Source organism: Danio rerio, chromosome 11 (genome assembly GCF_052040795.2).
Source record: "Danio rerio strain M-AB ecotype USA chromosome 11, GRCz13ab, whole genome shotgun sequence".
Lineage (NCBI taxonomy): Eukaryota > Metazoa > Chordata > Actinopteri > Cypriniformes > Danionidae > Danio > Danio rerio.
In genome coordinates, this window is record NC_141031.1 from 29,705,283 (window position 1) to 29,731,126 (window position 25,844).

The 25,844-nt window shown below is 36.7% G+C and overlaps 1 protein-coding gene across 2 annotated transcripts in view; it reads left to right on the plus strand.

The window, feature by feature from the left end:
• The first annotated feature begins 5,574 nt into the window (after positions 1 to 5,574).
• fbln2 (fibulin 2) overlaps positions 5,575 to 25,844 on the plus strand; it is a 246,417-nt gene continuing 226,147 nt past the window's right edge. The window contains exon 1 of one of the 2 annotated variants that reach the window (XM_087273759.1): positions 5,575 to 5,882. The gene's annotated coding sequence lies outside the window, so the exon portion shown is untranslated. The remainder of the gene's footprint in view (positions 5,883 to 25,844) is intronic. The other variant, XM_087273756.1, reaches the window with a different exon arrangement.

Here is a 25,844-nt window from a genome sequence, read left to right on the forward strand (position 1 = left end):
CAGAAGCAAAGACGACAAATGAGTTAGATCAGTATCAGACAAATACAGCACAACCAGCAAAATACAGTGCCCTTAAAAAAATAGTTCATCTTAAAATGAAATTGTGTTTGCCATTCTTATGCGGTTTCAACTTTTTATGAGTTTCTTATTTCCACTGAACACAAGAGAATGAACTTTTGAATAACAGTATCCAATGACATCTACAGTAAAGGAAAAATACCAACTTTTTCCAGCTTTTTTCAAAATATCTTCTCTCCTTATCAGAAAAACTCAAATTTTGCAATGTTCAGTTTTGGGTGAACTACCCTTTTAACAGATGTTTGGGCTGTTCATGCACTTGACAATAATGTTTGGATGGCCTGAAATGCAAACTGTTGACACTTTTTCTCCCCTCATCCATAAAACATGTTCAGCCCAAGCAGCAACCCCCGCTCTCCCTCATGAAGCCAATACGGAAGTAACTGAAACTGCAATTCATCGACTCGCCTTTGGGGGCTGGTTTCAGGAAATCCAGAGGTTTTCTGACTGCAATGGTAAATTGGCCAATTTTACAGCTGATAAAAACATGTTTACAGCCTGGTACAAAAGATGATTTTAGTGCATAAAGCTAATATTACCCTTCATGACAACTGTGAGGGGGTGAATTTTGTTTATCACTCATCCGTTTTATTTATAGTAAGTTATATTAAGTCTGCATAATTGAGGGCCACGTGAGTGACAGCTAGGTCTCGCTGGTCGCTGTCTTGATTCTGGCTGATTAGCTGCTGAACTTGGCATATACATCATGATTTTGTTCCAGCCTCCACCTCGGTGACTGAAGCTCTGCACAAGACTTTTGGCCAGCGGAGAAATTAAAATGGTCGTGCCCAACTGAGTCTGGTTCTCTCAAGGTTTTTTTTTCTTCACTCCCATCAGGTGAAGTTTTTTTTCCCTCTCCGCTGTCGCCACTGGCTCGCATGGTTCAGGATTGGTAGAGCTATGCATCGATGAATTTGCTCTTCAGTGTTTGAACTCTCAGTAATGATTAAATCACACTGAACTGAGCTAAACTGAACTGAACTGAACTTAAACACTAAAAACTGAACTACACTGTTCCAGTTACTATGACCATTTATGTGAAGCTGCTTTGACACAATCTACATTGTAAAAGCTCTATACAAATAAAGCTGAATTGAATTGAATTGAATTGTTTTGTTTTATGTGGCTTTGCACGGTCAGTTACCTTTTGCAATTTATTTACTACAATTATCAGATAATCTGACATGCTGTGTGCACTTAATTGTGCTCAAAAACCATTCAAGATTATTTATCATTTCTGATTTTCTTTAGAACTTGAATGCACTCCAGAATCTCAAAGATCGGTTAGCTGCATAGGTTATAAGAACAGTCATCTGAAGCGTTGTCATACAGTGTTATGCCTGAATTTCATAAATAGCCTTGCATTTACTAACACAGACAATATTTTAAGTATTTGAAAGTAATTTGGGGCTACCCGGTGGCACAGTAGGTAGTGCTGTCGCCTCACAGCAAGAAGGTCGCTGAGTCAAGCCTCGGCTAGGTCAGTTGGCATTTCTGTTTGTAGTTTGCATGTTCTCCTTGTGTTCACATGGGTTTCCTCCGGGTGCTTCGGTTACCCTCACAAGTCCAAAGGCATGCTGTACAGGTGAATTAGGTAAGCTAAAGCTGTCTGTAGTGTATGAGTGTAAATGAGTGTGTATAGTTGTTTCCCAGTGATGGGTTGCAGCTGAAAGGGCATATGCGGTATAAAACATATGCTGGATATGTTGGCGGTTCATTCTGCTGTGGCGACCCTAGATTAATAAAGGGACTAAACCGAAAAAAAAAATGTATGAATAAAAGTAATTTGCACTTTCCTCCTGTAGAAAAATGTCATAAGAACAGTGCTTAGCAGCTCAATGTATTACAACAGTGTGCTTAAAAAACTAAACACTTTATTAATAAAGTACACAACCAATCACATGTGGTCAGAACACAAATGAGTCACAGGTAGGAAAATATTAGGCGTTCTCCTAAAGAAAAGCCTGTCTAAGCAATATGCTAGCAGGCGGTTGTAGCTCCACTGGTTGGGTTACGTCATGGATACTACGTCCAAATCTTTTACAGTATATGGTTCAGCCTATAGGAAAGTGTGAGTACTTAACAACCAAAAAGGCTGAACCATAAAGGACCACACCTCCATGTGCAATGTTTCATTTGAATTAGTTCAAGCATAACACAGATTTTTGGTCATTTTCACAGAATGGGGATCATTTTGACTACTGCATGCAACCTGTCAGATAAAAGTACATTGTTGAATAAACATTTCCTTAGTGAATAAAAATAAATAAACAATTAAAATTAACAGAACCGTAAAGGAGGCAGGATTACATGTTTTGCTATTCTCAATCCCTACTCATAAAGTTCAGTTTTGCTAACAACTCTATAGTCTGGAGGCAGCTCTCTAGGTTTTAACAGGGATATTATTTTGTTTGAATGATGAACTCATTCGAGGAAAACAACAAGCAAGGCTCTGTGTGTCCTGGACTACAATCCAAGTTATGACAGCAGTTGTTGCAATTGCTCATGTATCTTTGCAGCCAATTTTTGCTCTCATCAGAAGGGCTTGTTCAGCTGTCAAACCACAGTGCAGTGTTCTGTTATCTTCACTCATACCAGGAAACCTCCTTCAAATTCACAATAACCCTCTGTTTTAAACCTTTCAGTGCTTCTTTTTTTCAGTATAGGGTCCGATCACCGCACCCCATAGTACACTAACATCGCTTCACAACTGTGTATTTCAGTGTGTCATTGTGCGTCTGACGGTCAAATAACTATGTTCTGCTTTGCAGCTGCAGAAGAGGCGTTGGCTCTGGGATATTAGACTGCGGAATTCCATGGAGAAATATAAAAAACGCTCCGTGATCTCCTATTGTGATGGTTGGCTCGATGCAAGAGAGCCGCCTTTTTCTTTTTCACAGATAAACATGCTCCACCATTGCTACAAATGAATGAAAGGTGCCATGCTTAGCAAAGACTGTTTGGTCTATGAGCGCACCAAAATCGGACATGCTCTACATTGTTTTTCTTGCAGTCTGCCCTGTTGGGTGGAGACTGCTTCCAACATCCCTTTTTATACGATACCTCCAAAATGAAGGTATGACTGCGATGGAAAAAGCAACAGAGACTGCAGCGCTGCAGACTTACAGACCTTCAGACACGGCTTTCATCATTAAAGACCCATCAGAGCCTGCGAACAGCCTTTACCTCTGGATAAAACCCAAATAATAATCAATCACAAGGCCGACCGGCCAAGACACACAAACACAAAGCCTCTGTTTTCCCACAGAGAGCGGAGAACTCATGCCTTGAAGGTATACTGCTCTGAAAATGGAGAGTTTGTTTTGCTTATTAATCATTGGTCTGTTCTTTATGTCAGAAAGATATTTTAATTATGCTGACCTTGTCTACCTCTTATCAACATTTTAGCCTTTTTTAGGGCAACTGTTGTGCGTAGCAACCAGCTTTAATGAAAAGTTAATGAAAAGGTGAGCGTACGCGTGTGGCCAGATGGATGATATTAAGCTGGGAGGTGGAGGAGAGGGAGGATGAAGGAAGCAGTGGTCAATTACCCACTCGATTAATACCTCCACCTGTTAGCTGCTATGAAGACGCTCTGTGAAATGAGATAGGTGGAAAGCCTTTAATGTTTTTTTTTTCATTACATCCTAAAATGAGGCGCTGTGCAGAGTGACATTTACCTTATTCTAAAGATCCTGAAATAAGCTATTTTCTGCAGTTGTTTTGTGACTGATTAGCAGGGACGGATCAACATAAAGACTAGGCATGGCTGAAGCCCCATGGCCCACAGAAGGGGCTCTTGATTAGCTGAATTAATTAGCGCTATTATGCGGGAAACACCTCTTTGCGATCTTTCGTCTGTCGCTTTCAGTGGCTATTACACTGCAAAACCCAACTTTATCAAATGAAATAAATGTAGTTACTCAAAATTGACTGAAAGTTATTTCTACTCATTGGAAAAGAGTTTTGAACTCAGTGTTGATGGTAATGAGTTATTGAGTGGTAATGAGTTATTGAAAAATTAAATACCTCATTATTCAATCATTCATTCAGTTTCTTGTCGGCTTAGTCCCTTTATTAATCCGGGGTCACCACAGCGGAATGAACCGCCAACTTATCCAGCAAGTTTTTATGCAGCGCATGCCCTTCCAGCCGCAACCCATCTCTGGGAAACATCCACACACACACACATTCACATACACTACGGACAATTTAGCCTACCCAATTCACCTGTACCGCATGTCTTTGGACTGTGGGGGAAACCGGAGCACCTGGAGGAAACCCACGCGAAGGCAGGGAGAACATGCAAACTCCACACAGAAACGCCAACTGAGCCGAGGTTCGAACCAGCGACCCAGCGACCCAGCGACCTTCTTGCTGTGAGGCAACAGCACTACCTTTTGCGCCACTGCCTCGCCAATACTTCATTACTTCAACTTAAATAGAGTAAGTTAAGAGTACTCCTATAGATTAGTTTTTTTTTTTTACTCAAATGGTTTGTTGCAATCGGTTTCTTCAAATGGTTTGAGTTGCCTTAACTTATTGGGTTTTACAGTACTCAGTTGGTTTGTGTTCTCTTCATTTATTAGGTTTTACTGTGCTCAGATTGCGTGGTTTACTCAGATGGATTAAGTTTACAGTACTCATTAGGAATAGTTTTTGGACTTGAATGGTTTGTTACAATCTGTTTCCTCAAATGGTTTGAGTTACCTTAACTTTGGGTTTTACAGTGTAGGCATATTTGCTGCGTTGACTTACTTTTCAGCTCTGGTGTAAATGTAACAGCGACATTGAGTACGTTTACATGGACATCAATAATCCGATTTTAATATGATTAAGACAATACTCTGATTAAGAGTCTATCATGTAAATAGTGATTTTTGATTAATTTAATTTAATTGATTAATAATTAACGTCATAATCAAACTAAACAGAAATCAAATTAAGACATGTGGAGTATGCAGATTTTAGTTGCATTATTGAAGTGCAGAACAGACATGTAAACTCCTTAATCAAAGTATTACTGTCATGTAGGATTTTCGCCACATTTAGTGACAGGACAGTCTCATGCATGAAATGTTCCTGAATGAAAGTGAATGTGCCAAGCTGCAGTTAAAGTTGACAAATTAAATATGAACCACCCGAAATTACATAAAACTCCAGAGGAAATGTGGATAACGTGGTAAAGCAATGACGTTAATCAAATTATGAGCTATAACATGTAAAACGGGATCATGAAATGAACATTCAAAAAGCAACTCATGTAAACACCTTAATCACGTTATTGTCTTATTCAGATTAAGGCAAATCATTTAATTGATGTCCATGTAAACCTAGTCATTGTGGTAAAATCACTGTTTACATGGTAGACTCTTAATTAAAATATTGTCTTAATCGTATTAAAACCAGATTATGGGTGTCCATGTAAACGTACTCACTGTCCTCAGCAACACCAGAATTTACAATGCTTTGCATGTGGACTAGAGAAGTTACATCACTCGACTTTCCTGCCTAACTGTGAAAAACACATTTATTTAGTTACCGGTAATGTGTAGCTCATTAGGGTGTGAGAAACAAATATCCTATGCAAGCATAACACTCATCTATATCCGCAGTGATGGCAGGATGTAAAAGCAAGCCAACTGCATCCAGATGTTGATCACGGCAACATCTGCACCAGGAGGAATCAGGGCTTACTTTGGGATTGTCTGAGTCGTCTTTTCTTTCGGCAGTTCTTCCAGTCTGTGGAGGAATTCCTGGCAAGACAAGAAAGAAATCGAAACCTGCCGCTCAATGAATTGAAGGTATGTTTGGAATTATAAATCGACTGAACTGAGATCTTGTGCAGTTGCAGTTAAACTTTTATGCTAAACTTTTATTATGTATGCTAATTTAGTATATTTGAAATTTCAGGAGCATAATATAGACCTTTACTTTTATTAATATATATAATATTTTATGTAATTTTTTTTTTTAGGATTTAGCTATTTGAATGTTTCGTTCTAGCATGATTTAGCACACTTATAGCATGATTTAGTGATGTTTTATAAACAAATTTCAGGAGGAGCATGCACAGATGTTACAGCAGTTCTAATACATCATTGCCAAACATTCTATTTTCTTATCAGCATTAGATCAAACCCCTAATAACAAAAGTTGACCTACCTGCATTATCTCATGACTTTAGCATCCCTCCACCACCAAATAGTGTGTGTTCATTTTATAAATAATAAAATAAATAATGTTTGTTCATTTTAGCTTATTGTTAGCATGTTTATTGTTAGCATGTAAAAAGATACTTACCTTGCTTTGCCTTGCATTGGTTGGTTGTAACATAGGCTCATTCTAAAAATGTAGCCCTATATACATTTCTGGATATCGCGAATTATGTAGCCAGAAGTATGGCTGCAATTCCTCTTTATAAAAAACAAAATGCTGCAGGGTGGTATGACACCATTCCCTTACCAGCTGACCGCTTACCTCCGTGTGGAAAGCTTTCCCACTGTTACCAGTTTGTCTAGTTAGCTTGCCATGTACAGTACATCAGTTGATTTGAGACGCGGAGTGGAGTAGAGTTGACTCCGACAACGAGGTTCGAGTCCAGTGAAGAACAATTCCAGAAAGCAAGTAAGAAACCAAAACAGAAAAAAACAGAAACCAAAAAATAAAATAAACAAATAAAAACAGGGTGATAATGTGGAAAAATCTGAAAACGTGGTAAAAATCAGACGAGGGCTTTTCTTTTTCAGGATTGCTTTTTAAAAACTGCCGTTGGGTTTGGGGAAGTGGGTCAATTGGTGCTTTTGAAAACACTAATGGTTGGCTTTAGGGATGTGGGGTGGGTCAGTCGATCGGTCAGTCATTCATTCAGACAGTCAGTCGACAACAGCCTCTGTTGGATTTACGCGAGAACAGCAGGCACGAATGCGAGATCTCAAAAAGCGTTCAGAGTGGCCTCTGGTGGATTCACAAAAACAAAAACTGCAAAAAATGTAGCTCCTGGGACATATTTGGCGCTCTCCAGAAATGTATATAGTACTCTGAAAACCACAATCTTGTCTTTACTTAATCAAGTAAAGTTGACTGAACATTACTTAAAATTTAGCATTTTGATCCTGTCACTTAAAAATATGAGTTAATTTAACGTATATACAATGAACATGCATAAACTTAAGATTTCAAGTATAGTAAGCTAAAAATCACAAAGATTCTAATTCTAATTCTGACTGTAAAATTCTAATATGTGCAACCTTTTAGTGCAAGGTCTTTTTTTATCAGAGAAACAATAATAAACTTAAATATGCAAGTTTTGGGAGAATTCATTACTCAATTAAATTGAGGCAATGAGTTTACTCAATTTATATTCGTTCAGTCAACTTATTAGGGTTTTCGTTGTAGTACATTTTCAGAATGAGCCTGGGTTGCTTGTTTCATGAGTGCCCATAATAAGAAAGCAATATGTTCATAAATAATTGGAGCAGATATTTTATTGTGCTGTTTTTAATAAAACATTTTTTTACTTTGCATTTTTAACATGAAAAATATAAAAATGTCTTTGTTCCACTGAAAAGAAATCATAAAGATTTGAAGCGTAGTTTATGACAGACAGTTAAGTATTGAGAAAAGGGTTTTAATAGGTCTTATAATGTTTGTAAATGTGAAATATATTGCTGTAGACTGATAAATTATTCACTGTATGTCAATAATACTTTGACAGGCACATTTTGTAATATCTATCCAATGCTTTCCCAATCTCTTACAAAATTAAATAACGTCTTTGAATCATCTTCATTTTCATAAATGCAATTAACTTGTTTAATTAAACAACAGATCATCTAATTAACTCGATTAAACACTCACACAAATAACTCAGTGTTTGTGCTTTCTGGAGTAAAATGTGCAAACATAAATATAAAAGAGATGTTATTCTTCGTCTCTGACTGATAACCTCATTCAACATATTAAAGTATAACGCCGGAAATTATAGCCGGAAATCTTCAAATTTACATTTCTTTTTCATAAAGCCTACTGGTACATAAGCAATCCATTGCATTGTTGTTGTTTAATCAAAATGAAAAATATGTTTACCTGGAACTCTTAAATTATAACTTGTTTTGTGTGCACACGGTTGTGAGAGCACGTAAAGCTGTTTTTATTAGCTGTAAATACAGAGGAAGATAATCCCTCCACACACACGTGCGCACACACAATTTCTGGCAAAAGCAGACGCCGTGAACAGATAGTCCTCCCATCTAATGAGAGAAAAACAGACACCTTCAGAGTCCAGATGGAAGTCCAGCATCTTTTTCATCAAGATCATTCAGTTAATAGTCAAACAGTTTGATTACCTCAAACAGATGCTGGATGTTTAATGAGATCAGCTCAAATTACCCTTCTGTGCCTTTGAATAAAAGACTGTTTCAGGTCATGAGTTCTGTAAAGTGCTTTAATGTGAGTGTTAAGTGATGTGCTCAGGCAAAAATGTAAAATGCATCATGTGAATGAGGTTGAAATGAGATAAGTGGGATAAAAGATTTTGCCCCCACTTTATTAATCTAATAATTAAATTCAATTCAATTCACCTTTATTTGTATAGCGCTTTTACTTACTATGCATATTGTGTCAAAGCAACTTTACATAGAAGATCATTGTAAATTGAAAGTCCAGTTTTCAGTGTTCAGTTCAGTTCAGTTTAGCTCAGTTCAGTGTGGCTTAAAAATCCCTACTCCAGAGTAGTCTGAACAGAGAGTCCAAACACTGAAGAGCAAATCCATCGATGCGCAGCTCTACATGTCCCAAACCATGCAAACCAGTGGCGACAGAGGCGATGAAAAAATTTCACCAATTGGAGAAAGTGAAGAATTAAAAAACCTTTAGAGAAACCAGGCTCAGTTGGGCACGACCATTTCTCCTATGGGCAAACGTCTTGTGCATAGCTGCAGTCTAGGCGCTCGAGGAGCTGGACGTCAGCGAGACTCGTCTGTCCCTGGAGTGTATAGGAATCTCATGGTCTCCACTCCTCCATGACCATCACAGCAGCTGCTCAGGATACGACCTGGTCCAGGATTATGGAAACCTTGAGATCATCTTGTCTCTGGTCTTGGATCGAATGAGTAGTGCTGCATAGTCTGAGGGCCTTGGGATGAGTATTCCCAGGTGGAAATAGAGAATAAAGAGAAAAATTAGAATAGCTGCTGTTAGTGTAAATAAACAAGATATAAAACCTGCGTGGGGCACATTCATGTAGCATACCGCTATGTGATGCACTCATATGCTTTACTAAAAAGATAGGTCTTTAATCTAGTTTTGAACTGCAAGAGTGTGTCTGAGCCTCGGACATTATCAGGAAGGCTATTCCCGAGTTTAGGAGCCGTATATGAGAAGGCTTGACCTCCTTTAATCAACTTTGCTGTTCAAGGTATACAAGAAGCCCTGAGTTTTGAGATCTTAAATTGCAATAATGACTGAATAGTGATGCATGGATTCTTGTTTCTGCCGCAAGATTAAAAAAAAAATCCTTTAGAATTGGGAGGGGTCTTTTATCATAATTGTGTTTACAAAATTGGGATGCAATTTTTTGAATTTCTATATATTTTCATATATTTTTCAATATAGTTTCCTTGCAAATATTACAATTTTTTGTCATTTTTTGTAAAGTGTAAAGATTTTTTTAAACTATTCTTGCTATTCTTAGATCATTTATTACAATTTATAATACATTCTGTTTTTTTTTTTTTTTTTTTTTTTGATAAACAACTCCAAAGCTTTTTTAGGGGGTTAAGTCACTTCAAAGTAAAATGTTTCGCCTTACTCATAATTTGTTCTATATTTAAATTCCATTTGTCTGCTCACATCAAATGGCACTTTTTCATGCAGCATTTGGTCCAAAGACAAAACATCACTGCCACATTAATGGAGTTGACCATTAGCCTCCAAGTGCCAGGTCTGATAACACTGGAAATGAATGCATAACAATAGTAAGGTCAGAAATTAACCAAGGCTTGGGGCTAAAATACCCTAAATATTTCAGATGTTGAAGCAAAAATTCCCCTATGTTTTGATGTATATATCTTGCCAAGGGTTAATGACCATTTAAATTAACTGATTTAGTTGAATTATTTATATGCTAACATCTAAAAGTTTAGGGTCGGGAACATTTTGAGGGAATTAATATCTCTACTCAAAACGAATTCATTAAACTGACCAAAGGTTTCAGTAAAGATATTACTACTTCAAATAAATGCTGTTCATTTGATCTTTTTGTTCATTTCAAGTGGTGGTCCACACTCAAACAAATACACTCTTTTTAACGTTTTTATTCTATGTTTCTAAAGTTTTCAATTCCTTTCATCTCAACCCCAAAATTTAGCTCCCTCCACCCACTTTTTAGGTCATCAATTACATTTACGTCTTCAATTATTCAATTTTCTGTGATTTATTAATCTTATAATCCTTTATAAAAGTGTTTACGGTTTTCTCATACTTTTTCTTCTCTTCTATATAAATAACTATATTAATACTTGTTTAAATATGGAGCCAGATCAGTCTCAAAAATAATAAAATTCATACAAGCACAGCACAATTCACATTTACAAAATCTAACTTGTAAAAATACAATTCGTGAATTCACAAGTAAAAATCATAAATATTTTCGCCAAATAAATTGGATTTGCAAATTTTTGCATGTGTTTTGACTTTATTAACTGGATTTGTGTATTTTTGAATCGTGTTTTAAATTTGCTAATTTGATTTGTGTATTTTTTAATAGTGTTTCGAATTTATGAACTGCATTTTTGTATTTTTGTATTGTATTTTGAATCTACGAATTGGTTTAGTGTATTTTTGAATTGTGTTTTTGAATTTACTAAATAGATTTGTATATTTTTTAAATTGTGTTTTGAATTTATTAAATGGATTTGCAAATCTTCGAATCGTGTTTTCAATTTACAAACTGGATTTGTGTATTTTTTAATTGTGTTGTATATGTATGATTTTTTTTTTTTTTATAAACGTCTTATTTCTAAGACTGATCTGGCTCCGTATTTAAGTGCAATAATATTTAAGACTATAACTTTTTTGTGAGATTTTTTTTCTCCTTTTTTACATAAATACAGTCTCCAAGAACATGAGTTACCTTAAGAAATATAAAAAATCCCTAGTATTTAATTTCACATAGCTATGGCTTTAAATGTCAACCTTAGCACCCTTCAGGGGATCCGCTAGGTTGGGGAAAGTTTGGACGATTCTAAGGGCCTATACATTTAGAAGGCCCCCAGAGACATTATCAAAGGCCCGCACATACGCCCACCGTGGTGGCCAGCGGTAACCCTGGCAGTTATTGCCAATTAAGAAACAACTCCATTTCTAACACTGGTTAAAGAGTACCTATTTTACCCCCTTTTTAGGATTTTAGATATATCTTTTGTGTCTCCAGAATGAGTCTGTAAAGTTTCAGCTCAAAATACCCCTCAGATTATTTATTTTTTGTATACTGGAAATTTAAGCTGTCAGAACACTGTAGCTGTTGCCTGTGCCTTTAATGCAAATGAGTTGGTTTTTCCCTGCCCACTATTCCAACATGCGTGTCAAAGCCAATGAGACTTTCCTGATGCATCTCGCGCATAAGCAGCACAGTGAAAAGTATGAAGCAGATATTTCTTACTGCAGTAAGACCTTACCCAACAGTTATTTGATGTATTTGTTTTGGAGTTAATTCAAGCCTTTCTGCAATGATGAGTCACACACAATGTCATTATAAAGTTTATGCATGCACTCACACACACTCACACACACACACACACACACACACACACACACACACACACACACACACACACACACACACACACACACACACACACACACACACACACACACACACAGCTTAGCACTGTTTTTGCAAGACAAATGTGACAGGATACACATTAATATCCACTGCTGTATGGACATCCTGTATTTTTATGTACAAAATAAACCTGATATAAGTCCATGAATTGGGATTGAAGCATCTTCTTTTAGAATTGTACTGACACTATGTGGCTGTGGTGATGAGTTACATAGTGATTTTACTGTCTTTATTACTGTCATGATCACCAGCGATCTCTGGTGGTTAGATCGCTGGTAATCATGATAATTAAAAACATGCAGTGTTTTAAAAGCTTGAGGTGCCGCTGATCACAGAGCTCAGATGTTTTAATCCCAGTTGCTTTGCACGCATCCTGTCTTGTTGATTTGATTTTACGCGCTATTATGGACACGTGTTAATATGTGGCTGTCAATCCATTCAGTGGACGGCGAAAGCGAACTTTTACGTCTCATTGTGATGGGCCTCAAAATAGGAGGGATTTGGATCCTATTTTTAATGTCAGAAAAAAAAGAGATTTGTTGTGTTTATATCATCCCAGTATGACCGTGGACATACTATACCGACACACAGTTCTGTCCAAACAGCTTATAAAAGGTAATTTTCATCATAGGTGTCCTTTAATATGCAGGATGACATCATTGCAGCATACAAATAAACCTTAATAAGGATCTGGAATCGCTGTCATGCAAACACAATAGATTTGGGAATCCTTTGATTACTTACGCTGTCTTCTTGGCGCACAATGGAATGATTCATGTCTACAACTCAGACTGGCTCTTTCTGAAGCTCATCCAACTTCTTGATTTCATCTCCATTCTTTCCTCTGAAGCTCAGTATATTGAAATAAACAAGAAGCCTTAATGGTTTGCCATCTAAAATGATGTGCAATTGCCCCAGCACAAAACCTAAGATCCAGTGGAGCGTCAACATTAGGATAGGCATTAGGGTAGAGTGAAAGCCTCAAGTCATGTATGCCGTCCATATGGCCAGAGATCTGCTCCTTCCTTTCTTAGCGAACATATCTTGCCATCTGTGCTTTATATGAATGCTGATCCTAAACTTCTCCTCTGGCATTTTATGGTTTCATATTTGCTTTTGGCTCTAAATACAAGTTTTTAATGTTGCCCCATTTAACCCTCACAGTTCATTTGAGAGTTGGTTTTGGCCTGGAAGAGATGTATAAAAATGCATATTTTATTTTTGTTCTGTTGCATTATTGATGTTTTTTTCTTTTGATAAGAACTTTTATTATAACTATTGGAAATAGTTTTGGAACAGGCTATAAAGTACCTTTAAGCATTAAAAATACAGAAAAGGTCAGAAAAAATCCTTCTTCAATATCTTTTAAATGTGCCTATTAATAATTATTGCATATGAAAAATAAAGTCTTTTTAAATGATTTAATTTATGCAAGAATTGTTTTTAAAATGTTATTTTACATTACGTTGTTATTAAATATGTAGGTTATGGCTGTTTAAACCAAAGCAATGAGGAACAAATTTGTTATTAATAATTGAAGTATTATTAGCAACATGTTAATTCATATTAGCAACATGTTCATTCTGGCTAGCAACATGCTATTTGATGCTATTAACATATTAATTCATGTTAACAATATTGACCTTATTTTTTAATGTGGAAGTGCACTAGTTTTTGTGTTTGTTTTAGAACTTCCGATTCCGTTGCCTATGCGAGGAAAGACTAGAATTATTAAACCGCAGAAAATGGTAAAACTACTTGCTCTACATGATTATGCAGACAAAGCAGAATAATATAACAAGAAAATATCAGTTTACAATGTCAAGCAGCATAACAAGCTGTTTTAAAAAATGAATTATAGTGAATGAGAGTGGAAGTCTTGAGCCAAAAATATTCCCGCTCATAAGTGAAGAATAAGGTGAATATGACAGCAACATTTTATGTCTTTTAAGTCATGCTAACAGCATGTTAATTAATGTTAACAATATATTAGCTATGGTGTAAACAACCTAATCAATTATAAGATCATTCTAAAACAGTAGTCCCCAACCTTTTCATCACTGTGGACCAGTCAACAGTTGACAATTGTACCGTGGTCCGTGGCCCGGGGAGGTGGGATAGGATGGGGTGGTGTACATACAGTAGCTTGCTAATCGACCATATCCGTTTTCTCAGAGGGTGCCAAGCTGACAATACATTGCTGCACATCTGATACAAGTTTTATTAATGGAGAAAATTTAAAAAAAATTTGTCTACTGAAATGTGTATGGATATTCCATACAAAATATGAAGCTGATTGGTCAGTTTTTGTCATGTGATTCGTGGTGCACTTGCGGCATTATGAGGATGTTTTCAACTGAGAGTGCCCGGTAGATGCAAGCGCTCCCAATATGCGCACACAAGCCGTTGGAAATAAAGAACTTGTGCGCAGAAAAGACACGATATGTGAATAGCCGTCGTCATTTGTGAGCTCCTGCAGTTGATTTTCTTGCACAGAAATGCTAGATTAACCTGATTTGTTGACAAATGGGTCGCGGATCCATTTGGCAGTTTGAGGGTCCTTTACTTGGCCTTTTTTCCCTCGCAACAAAACATTTCAAAGACGTTTGTTGTTTTACTCGTTTTGCTGTTTGGGGGTTACAATTTGGCGTTCAAGTCACCAAGATGTTACAGAGAGAATAAGGTAATTTTTCTAAATAAAAGATTTTTTAAAATAAACAAAATAATAATTATAATCAAATAATTAATAAACTGAAAAAATTAATGATTTTATCTGCGACCCTGTACCAATTGATCCACGGACCGGTAACAGTCTGCAGCTCAGGACCACAGTTCTAAAACATGTCTGAAACATGGTAGTTCATGCCAGCATTGGGATAAACATTGTATAAACATGCTAACTTTTATTAACAATGTGTTAAGCAACCAAATCACTTTTTAGCAGCCCCCTATACGTTAGCTCTCTCTCTCTCTTTCTTTGTTTCTTTCAATTCATACAAGTCTTTCTCAATCTAACATTGAAAGTTTGAAATTGACTTTTAATGTCTGTTATGATGCACTGGTATGTCATATGGAATGAAATTCCATCCTTCAGGTCTGACTTTTACTGACATTTTGAAAGTATTTGTAATGTTCTTCCCTTATGTTCTTTGTTATTTAGCAAGAGCTTCCTTCAATCAGAATGATTATTTAGTTGGTACAGTAAATCCAAAACAGCATCACTTCTGAAGAGAACCTGTAAACTCTTTATGGCAATAAATAAACATGACATTTAAAGGCCTTCCTGAAACGTACCTTCCAAGCTATACCTTTCTGCAACGATTTTATAAATGAAGGAAACTTTGTTTGCACGTGGATCCTTTCACCTACAGTTTAGACTGAAGGAATCCATGCATGAGATTGTATGGAGCAGCTGGAAAGAGAATTACCTCAGAGCTAAGTGGCCAATAGATGAAGTGTCACAGCAAATAACGCTTTACTTTATGAACTGAGAGCTGCTGTTGTCAAAGAGAGACAGGGGTGAAACATTTGTATCAGGCAGGTTGGTGCATCATCACTGCATCTTCTAAAAATAACAAAACAGGAATAGTTAGGGTGCGAATTACAGGGGGTTTGGTGTGGTCAGACCCCCAATTAACATAATCCCCCCCCCTGAGGGACATCAAAACATGTATTGGGGAGGTGAGTTGGGGGTCCATACCTTTGTGAATGCATGTTTGCGTCAAAATAATAATAATAATAATTCAGTGGTTTGAAACCGGCAATCTAGAGCACCAACAAATAAAGTGTTCAAAAAACATGTTTCTTTTAAACTAGGTAGTTGTGTAGGTGTTCGTTAAACTAGATGCATAGTTTGTATTTTATTATACATTTGTTTGCACATTAAAATAACAGTAAACAGTAAAATAAAAAAATACAAGCAGTCTTTCATGGTCACCCGTTAAAATGCTTATTTAATATCATAAATGTCACTGAGAACGGTAACGCTTTCTTTTACAACCCGCAAAGTACCGCGTAAGTACAGTGAAATTACAGTGTACTTTTCTGTACGTACTGTGTAAGTATAATGAATGTATGTGTAGGTATAAGGGAACAAACCGTAATGCTTGGGTAAAAAGGGGGTAACAACCAGATGTTCATCACGAAAATTACCGCGTAAGTACAGTGAAATAACGGTGTACTTTTCTGAACGTATAGTGTAAGTATAAATAACGTTTACGTAGGTATAAGGGAACAAACTGTAATGCTTGGGTAATAAGGGGGTAACAACCAGATATTCAGCATGAAAAGTACCACGTTAGTACAGTGAAATAACGGTGTACAAATCTTTAAATTGCAAAAGAACAAACCATAATGTTTGCGTAATAGGGGAGTAACAGTAAGATATTCATCATGCAAAAAAGTATATTAAGTCTACGATGCACTTTTCTTCAAGTATTGTATACATATAAAGAATTATGCAAGGATGGTGACAACCTATTGCTATCTGCAAATGTACTGTACATGCAACTGCATGAGTACATTAGTACTCTTATTCAGTGCTTGGGTTTTATATGGGGTGTTTAATGAATAAAAGGTTTACAACCTGTGAAATTATGAACCCTTATTGTATACTGTATATATTTTAAATCTGCAATTCAATATAAAATATATTTCCATACACTACTTACCTTGTTTACTCGTCGATCTCAACAAAGCCATCAATGTCTCCATAACTCACTATCAACAAATAACTTTGCATGACATAGGCCTACCGTCAGGGTTCAATGCAGATAAAAAATGGGGGCTAACTGTTGCATTTCAGTGAACGTATAGCTGATGCTTTATAGAAAAATGTAGTATTTTGGTCTTCAATCAATATAAACTGCTGCTGTAGTTTACACTGTTCTTAGTGTTCAAGTATACACTAGTGTGTTAAAGTTCAGCTTCTTCCCTCTTTGTTCCCTGTAGTTAAAGGGTAAATACAGTATTTGTTCCCTCCTTGTTTCCTGTACTTACAGCGTAAATACCACATTTGAGGGTTGTAAATTAAAGTGAAGCATTGTTCCTCCCTTGTTACCTGTACTCACAGGGTAAATACCACATTTGAGGGTTGTAAATTAAAGTGAAGCTTTGTTCCTCTCTTGTTACCTGTAGTTAAAGGGTAAATACCACATTTGTTCCCCCCTTGTTCCCTTTAGTTTACAATGTAAAATTTTGAAGGCAGTAAAATAAAAATACAAACACACAATATATTTCTTCTTTACTTTGTAACCTTTATTTTAATAAATAAGCATTTTAAAACACTCCATATTAATCAAACATTGTCTTGTCTATCATTGCCTATACTCATTCATTTTCTCTTCGGCTTTGTCCTTTTGTTAATCTGGGGTCGCCACAGTGGAATGAACCACCAACTTATCCAGCATATGTTTTACGCAGTGGATGCCCTTCCAGCTGCAACCCATCTCTGGGAAACATCCATACACACCCATTCACACGCATTCACTCCGGACAATTTAGTCTACCCAATTCACCTGTACCGCATGTCTTTGGGACTGTGAGGGAAACCGGAGCACCTGGAGGAAACCCACGCGAATGCAGGGAGAACTCCACGCAGAAACGCCAACTGACCCAGCCGAGGCTCGAACCAGCAACCTTCTTGATGTGAGGAAACAGCACTACCTACTGTGCCACTGTGTTGCCACCCAGCTGCAACCCATCACTGGGAAACATCCATAAACACTCATTCACACACATACACTACGGACAATTTTAGCTTACCCAATGTCACCACATATTTTTGGACTTGTGGGAGCACCCGGAGGAAACCCAAGCTAACATGGGGAGAACATGCAAACTCCACACAGAAATGCCAACTGACCCAGCCGAGGCTCGAACCAGCGACCTTCTTGCTGTGAGGCGATTGTGCTACCCACTGCGCCTGCCTATACTCAAACAGCAAAATAACACATTATTTCCTTCCCCCTTTTTTTATGGCATCTCTTGCTTGGCTTCCTCTTCTGCTCTTCTCAGCTTCCACTGAGGACTCTGATGGTGTGTGTGGCTGATGAAATCCCATGGGTCTTGCTGCTCTGCATTTATATAAAATATATGAACAGACATAAAGGCTTTTAGTAAGCTACAGACATGTTTATTTTCCTGTTTAATGTGTGTGTAGTGGTTGTCCAACAATTTCACACACTAAACATTTACAGATACCATACAGACACTATACATTACTATCAAACAATAGTACTATCATCAGATCATATGGGAGATCATTTATAGTGATAGATAGCAATAGGTTGTCACCATCCTTGCATAATTCTTTATATGTATACAATACTTGAAGAAAAGTGCACCGTAGACTTAATATACTTTTTTGCATGATGAATATCTTACTGTTACTCCCCTATTACGCAAACATTATGGTTTGTTCTTTTGCAATTTAAAGATAAGTACAACGTTATTTCACTGTACTAACGCGGTACTTTTCATGCTGAATATCTGGTTGTTACCCCCTTATTACCCAAGCATTACAGTTTGTTCCCTTATACCTACGTAAACGTTATTTATACTTACACTATACGTACAGAAAAGTACACCGTTATTTCACTGTACTTACGCGGTAATTTTCGTGATGAATGTATCAGTGTCAATGTATAATTTTTTGTATGGTCTTTATATACTATATCTATCAGACAATAATAATACTGGCACAATGCACTTAATTGCATTCATGTTGAATTGCAAATCACTTAATGTAATTGAGGTGGGGTACTATTAAGATTAAGGTGGTATACAGTAGGTTTAGGCTAGGTTCATAGTTGGGTAATTAATCACAGATGTAATTACAGAAAACACTAATTAAATAATGTAGCTGTTGAAATCATAGAGACAGCAGGACTTGTAGAAAGTCATTGTGATTGGCATCAAAATCTCAATGTCACTTTACCAATTCAGTCCATCCAGAAAATTCCTTTTGGAAATGGGTGTCGTTGGCTTTTATCAATTACTAATGTAGTAACATTACATTTTCAAATTTCAGATTTCAACAATGCTAACATGCTAAATATCTTATTACATCCAAATATGAATCTTTAGCCATCTTCTGATGCCTCTTAGTGTTTCATACACTTATTTATACAGCAGTTCTGTCTGGTTCTTGAATTTGATTGGCTGATAGCCACGATATTCTGCCGCACTTGTACCGCCTCGTCACCCTTCAACCTTGTGTATTACTACGCCAACATACAGCAACAAGCAGAAGACACTCTACAGTTTGACTATTATTGCAGCTGTCAGACAATTGAATGTACTTTTGAGGCTTTTTTAGTCAAGAATGTAGTTGTTTAGATTGCAACTATGCAGTTTATTTATAAGGATAGTGTCTATTTTAAACATTTGTCATTTCTGAGATACAGTCTCTTGGCGGCCATTAGTCTGTCCTTGAGCAAAGACGGTTGGCGATGTTCATCCACTAGATGGTGACAGAGACTGCATACTAAGCCCTAAGAGAAAACAGTGTAATTTTAAACTACAGCTGATCGAATCACTATTAAACAGGTAAATGACTTTCATAGTCGATCTCTCTCTTTTGTATGTCTGTATTTATACTATAGTAATATTGTGATCTCTCGACTGCAACAGAAAAATACTGGGAGATATCTCTCTAGACTGATGGCATTTCATGCTGTTTAACCTTATAATATTAAAATGTCGGCAAAATCACCTGTTTTGTCATAATTTTAGACATTACACTGAGAATCATTCATACATTGAGAATCATTCAAATACTAGCTCTAAAATGACGTTGGTGAATTAGTAAGGGTTTCTGCTGTGCTATAGTTACAATGTTAACAAATGGCAGAAGAAAGTAGTTCCTCATACAAAAGGCTTTTGAGACTCTCTGTGTTTGATTTTCTTTTTTATATACATGATTGTGCTGTAGAACTGTTGTATAAACACTGTGTCACACTCATAGCAGTGCGATGTGGCTGTATATTGTTACTGGTGGGAAACAACACACACCTCCCACTAGTGCCGATATACAGCCACATCACACTGCTATTGGTGTGATATTGCTCATATAATTATATAAAATAATCAGAACAAATTTTACATCAAAGCATGCTGGAAGAGTGGGCCTCAATTCATTGCAGCGTTAGATTAGAAAAGACATGCATTTCAACATGGCATACAATGTCAGTCCCTCACTGTTCTGATCTGGACACAAGTCGATTTCAGGTCTTACATGATTTATATATGCCGTCTGCATCTCCCACGTCACATATCCAAAACAAAACAAAGGCATGCTGAGAGCCCACAGGTAGAACATGAATATTTCATGAAATCAGGAGCTGATTAAGTAAGGGCAGCAAAATTCCCACTCTACGAAGCATTCCTCACATGCACAAGTGGAATCTCTCCACAGGCATTAGTCAAAACACGAACGCAAGACGTGACATTTGCCTCAGGCCTTCAGCAGCATGATCCTTCTGAGGCTGGCTGGTGTTAAAAACTCCACTTATTGTAATTGCACTCTAAAAACTCTGGATTGTTTCAGCTTATATTTGGGTAAAATATGGACAAATCCATCCAAGTATTTTTGCACATCTGTGAGTTTATATTCTGTAATTCTGACTTCACTTTTTAGAATGGCATCTCACAAGTTCAATTCTAATCCAGTTTATTTGGATAGTGCTTTTTACAGCAATTATTGTTTCAAAACAGCTTTACAAAAAGTGTACATTATTGCGTTACAATCAAATTAAGTTACAAGTTACAATCAAATAGAATATATAAACACAGTTAACCTGCAGTGTTATAGCATGTAGGTGATGTATATGTGTATATGTTTTATGAAGTGTATTACAGTAAATGTATGTGTTGTTACTGTATAAGCTCACAGTTTTGAGTTACATCACAAGTCATAATTTTCTTTTTAGAAACCGCATCATTGCCCAAATATGAAAAATAAATGTAGATATATTGCAATGTGTATACTGCAGTTGAATTTATTGAGTTAAACTCATACTGTAGGTCAGAATTGGGAGACTCGTATGGAAAATGGACATATATTCATTTCTTTTAGGCTTAGTCCCATAATTAATTCGGGGTCATCACAGCGGAATGAACCGCCAACTTATCCAGCACATGTTTTATGCAGCGGATGCCTTTCCAGCCGCAACCCATCTCTGGGAAACATCTATACACACTCAATCACACTCATACACTACGGACAATTTAGCCTACCCAATTCACCTGTACCGCATGTCTTTTGAACTGGAGTAGTTTCATTTGAACCTACATACAATAAGAAAGCAGTTATTTAAATGTAACTGTAATAAACATAATTGGTAGTGTATGTATACTTATTCATAATTCAAATGGTTGAAAAAATGTAAACAACATATTTTGCAATATATGTGGACTAAATAACATGTCATATCAGATTTTTATATGGAGAGAGATTATAAATTGGCAACAGCGAGAAATAACTGCTATTCTAGGAAAAGCGTAAACACATAAAATTAAATTCAATTCATGTTTGTTTCTATAGGACTTTTACAATTGTAGATTGTGTCAAAGCAGTTTAACATAGAAGTTCTAGTAAAGTCCAGATTTCAGGTAAAAGACTTCTTTACTCATAGGTTTGAGGTTATATTATTTATTTCAAGATTAGTTTGTCCTGATTTTTTCACAAAAGAGGGTTGAAACAACATACAGCACTTTTTTAGAGTATTTAAACGTGCTTTGTGTAAGTGTTTGCCTCTTTTAAAGCATAAAATACTGTAATATGTTTGCAGATATTTAAGAAACATGCTAAAATGAGCATTAAGCATTCTTGTTTATATGAAAAACAATGCTGAAGTCAAATATTCTTCTTTGAAAATGTGAGTTTTTTTTTTTTTGTCTTTGTTTTGACACCTGTGACTGAAATGCGACATCTGGTGGACAGTAGTAGCCTCTGAATTGAGATGAAGATTCAGAGTTCCACATGAGGTTATTAATTAGCAAATAATATAAATTTTACGAACGTAAACATTAGGTGAGCAGTTTTCATTGTAAACCCGTGTCCTAACAACACGCTACAGTACGTGACAAGATTTGGAGTGATAAGCAATTTGGCTTACTCACAAAATGGTAAGGTTTATAATCTAATTAATATGTATTAAACCTCTTTAACATTATTAAATGTAGATGGTGAATCACTGATATGTGTTGGTTTTGAGTCACAGCTCTAAAGTTCAATTTCAACCGGTTTATTTTATTTTCAAGATCTGAGGTGATATACTGTATCTGCTGCTGCATTCAGTGGTATGGCAATAAATGTCATGTAAATGGCATTCAGACTCATATTATTAGGATTTAACACTGAATAAAGCACATGAGGTGTACCTGAGGTAATCACTGTCGGTTTTCTGAGTGTCAAACTTACATACTGCAACTTTAAATTAGCAACTACTAGAGACATATTTCTGTGAAAAAGGTAAGAATTTTAACTTTTTTGCCTTGCCTTGTCATAAACCTGTTAGATGTCAAATTAAAAGAAAAAAAGACTAGATTTGTAAAAAGTGTATAATTCATGATGGAAAGAGTTGCACGATTCATAATTCAGACGTTTTCCTGACTTTTTTTGACTTTCATATAAACCCCCACAGACTAAACACATTATGTAAGCTAGCAGACTGCAATGATAAGGTATCTTCATCAGGAGGAAATTAATGAGCTGTCATCTGAACCTAAATGCAACCAGCATCAAGATTGGCTAAATTGTTTCTAAATCTGATCGTATTGATACCTTAGATCAATGTAGCGGCTTTTGTCACTTAATTATTCAACCTCATTTGTCTTCTGTGATTGAGCTGAGAGGAATATGCGCATTCACTAATATTAAAAAACCAAGGTAAAACCATTTCTTCGTCAGATAAAATAAGAAACTCTTACTTGTTAAAGAATTTCGCCTCAAACTGGCTGGAGGCAACAGTGTTTACGTTTTATATTTTGAGCACATTCCTGTCACTCGAGGTCAGTGTTAGCGGGAATGTTCTTACAAAGACGTCAAGACATTTTGTGCACTCAAGTGTAGTTGCTGCCGTTCAGAGAAAACATTGGATGCTTTTAGAAACATCTCTCCTGAGATTGTCAGCCTCGGCTTGTAATGCCATTAACAAAGCAGAACAGAAGGTATAGGTTAATGAAGTTCCAGCGGTGAGTTGGACATGCCAGCAAGCTAATCTGACACCAGATAATTATTTTCAGTGACTGTGTTAATCATTGAGATACATGGGAATGTGAACAGACATCTTTCTTCTAGTATTTCTCAACACTTTCATTTCAACACTTCCTTATTTTTCAACACTTTCACTCTTTATGATATTTTTGTTTATTTAATGTTTCATTTCAAATTGAAAGTACTACAATTTGCTTGCAAATTGGTATCAGAGCTAGTGAACATATTTTAAACATGCTATGTGCTCACAGAACACATAAGCAAAAACTAATTAACATGCTCCATGAATTCAGAGCATGTTAGCAAACAATAAGAAACATGCTAACTCACCATAACATGATAACATGAACATCCAACATGCAACATCCTTGCTAACAAATAAATATAAACATTACATGCTCTCATATCCTGCTAGAAAAGCAATAGAAACATGCAGTGTGCACTAAGAATAAACTAATAAACAATTAAAAACATGTTACATGCACACATAACATGCTAGCAAATGATTAGAAACATGCTACATGCACACGAACATGCTAGTGTAACAGAGACCAGTGAAGTGAAGTGCTATGGAAGTAAACCTCACTCCTCTGACCTCTAAAAAGTGCTACAGCGAAGACGCTGAAGGCCATGGTCTTTACCCTCCTTGCTAGAGCAACTGACTCCCGTGCACAAAATCACCTGTTCAATCCCAGCTCGGAGCAGGTTATGTGGTGTAGGACCAGCGGGGTACACTAGCACACTAATGATTAGAAATGCTGCATGCACACAGGACATGCTAGCGAACAATTATAAATATATGCTCCAATAACACCTTAGCAAACAGTTAGACACGTTATCCCTGCCTAAAAAAGCATCTTAAACTAGCCTACACTGGTTGGTTGGTTATAGCTGCTTGACCAGCCTCGTTTAAGAGGGATTTGGGTAATTTTAAGGCTGGTTTCAGACATTTTCAGCCTGACCTTAGCTGGTTAGACAGGGAGATGACCAGTAAAAACCAGCTTGACCAGCCTGTCTCAAGCTGGTTTTAGCTGGTTGTTTCCCAGCCTGACCAGCTAAGATCATGCTGTTAATGTCTGAAACCAACCTGGAAATGTTTTTTCACTCGGAATACTCTAGTAGCCAATTAGAAACATGTTATGTGCACACAAATCATGCAAATAAATGTTTTGAAGAATGCTACATCCATGTTGAACACCCTATCAAATGATTATAAACATGTTACTTGCACTCGGCTAGCATAATTATTGCATGACAAGTAAAATAGTGCAATTTTTACAGATTACTGAGATTTCCGTGCCTTCTGTCTTTCTGAAAGTCATCCAAGGCTTATTATCTCATTTGTTCTAATCATCCTAATTGGCAGATAGGAGCGGGAAGATCAGAAGTCTGGCTGGAGTCTGCTCGACCCTGTGAACATACTGTACGCTCAGTGCTGCAGTCCGGTGCAGGCACGACAGATGAGCGCTCTGCAATTTTTCTGCTTTCTTTTAGCTCTTTCTCCCTCTTTCATCATGTTTTGTCAAGCTGTGCTGCCCACCCAGGTTTCCCCCACCACTGTGTTGACAGATGACTAGCTGGAACAAGAAAGTGCCTTCAAACGTCCTCAGAAGAAAATTAATAATTTACTTCTTATTAGGCATGTGCTGCCTATGTATGGTGCTATTCAGCTCTGCTGTGTTGAGTTCAGATCACTCAACACACTCCTACTGTATAAAGAGTGTTTCTTTGTTTTTCCAGGTTGATGTTTTTGATTTACACTATAAAGAATCAGCACATGAACTTCACTAAAAATAACTGTCATATAAAGATTAATTTATACATAAATCAGACTATATTCACACTGTATGTTTTTGAATCAATATAAACATCCACAGCCATAACACCTTGCAGCCAAAGACTTATGGGAGCTAAGCAGGGCTGAGCTTGGTCAGTACCTGGATGGGAGGCCACTTGAGAGAATTACAGCTTGCTTTTGGAAGTCGTGTAATTGAGCCCAATATGGTCTGTGTGAGCCCTAATGCCCTAGTATTTACCTTATTCTTCGCACAAGAGCGAGCGCAGCTATTGGAATCTTTTTGGCTTGAGACTTCCGGTCTCATTTTCTTCCATTGATTTTTAGATGTTAAAAAACTGTTTCTTCTGCTGCTTGATGTTGCAAACTGATACTTTTGTATTATATTATTCTACTTTGTATGTAGTCATGTACACACAGTTGTTTGTAGAGTGTGTAAAGGCAAACACACTTTGCCTTTAATGGTCCATATTTGAATTGGAATCTTTGGCCCCCTTTTGTCATTGTACAGGTGGGCCACTTCAGGCGCATGTTCATTTTGTTTGGGCCAAAAGAAAAACACCAGTGCCACATACCTGCCTAAAATGGCCCACATATGTGCTATGTGAGCTCTCAATCATCCCCATGTACTGAATTGGTTATTTCACTACAGTATCTTTCCACTATATCCCCCTGGCACCATTGTGTGGCTGCTGTCACATTATCCAAGTGGATACCACACACTGATGGTGGTGAAAAGAAAGGTTTGATTTGGTATAATTATTTGATTTAGTATAAAATCTTTGACATAAAGAGGTATTTGTTCAGAAATTGGAGTATGCTGGTCATTCAGCATGTTTTTGATTCACTATAAAGTACCAGATCATTGTAATGCTGAATCAGACCATACTAGTCACTCTAAATGTTTT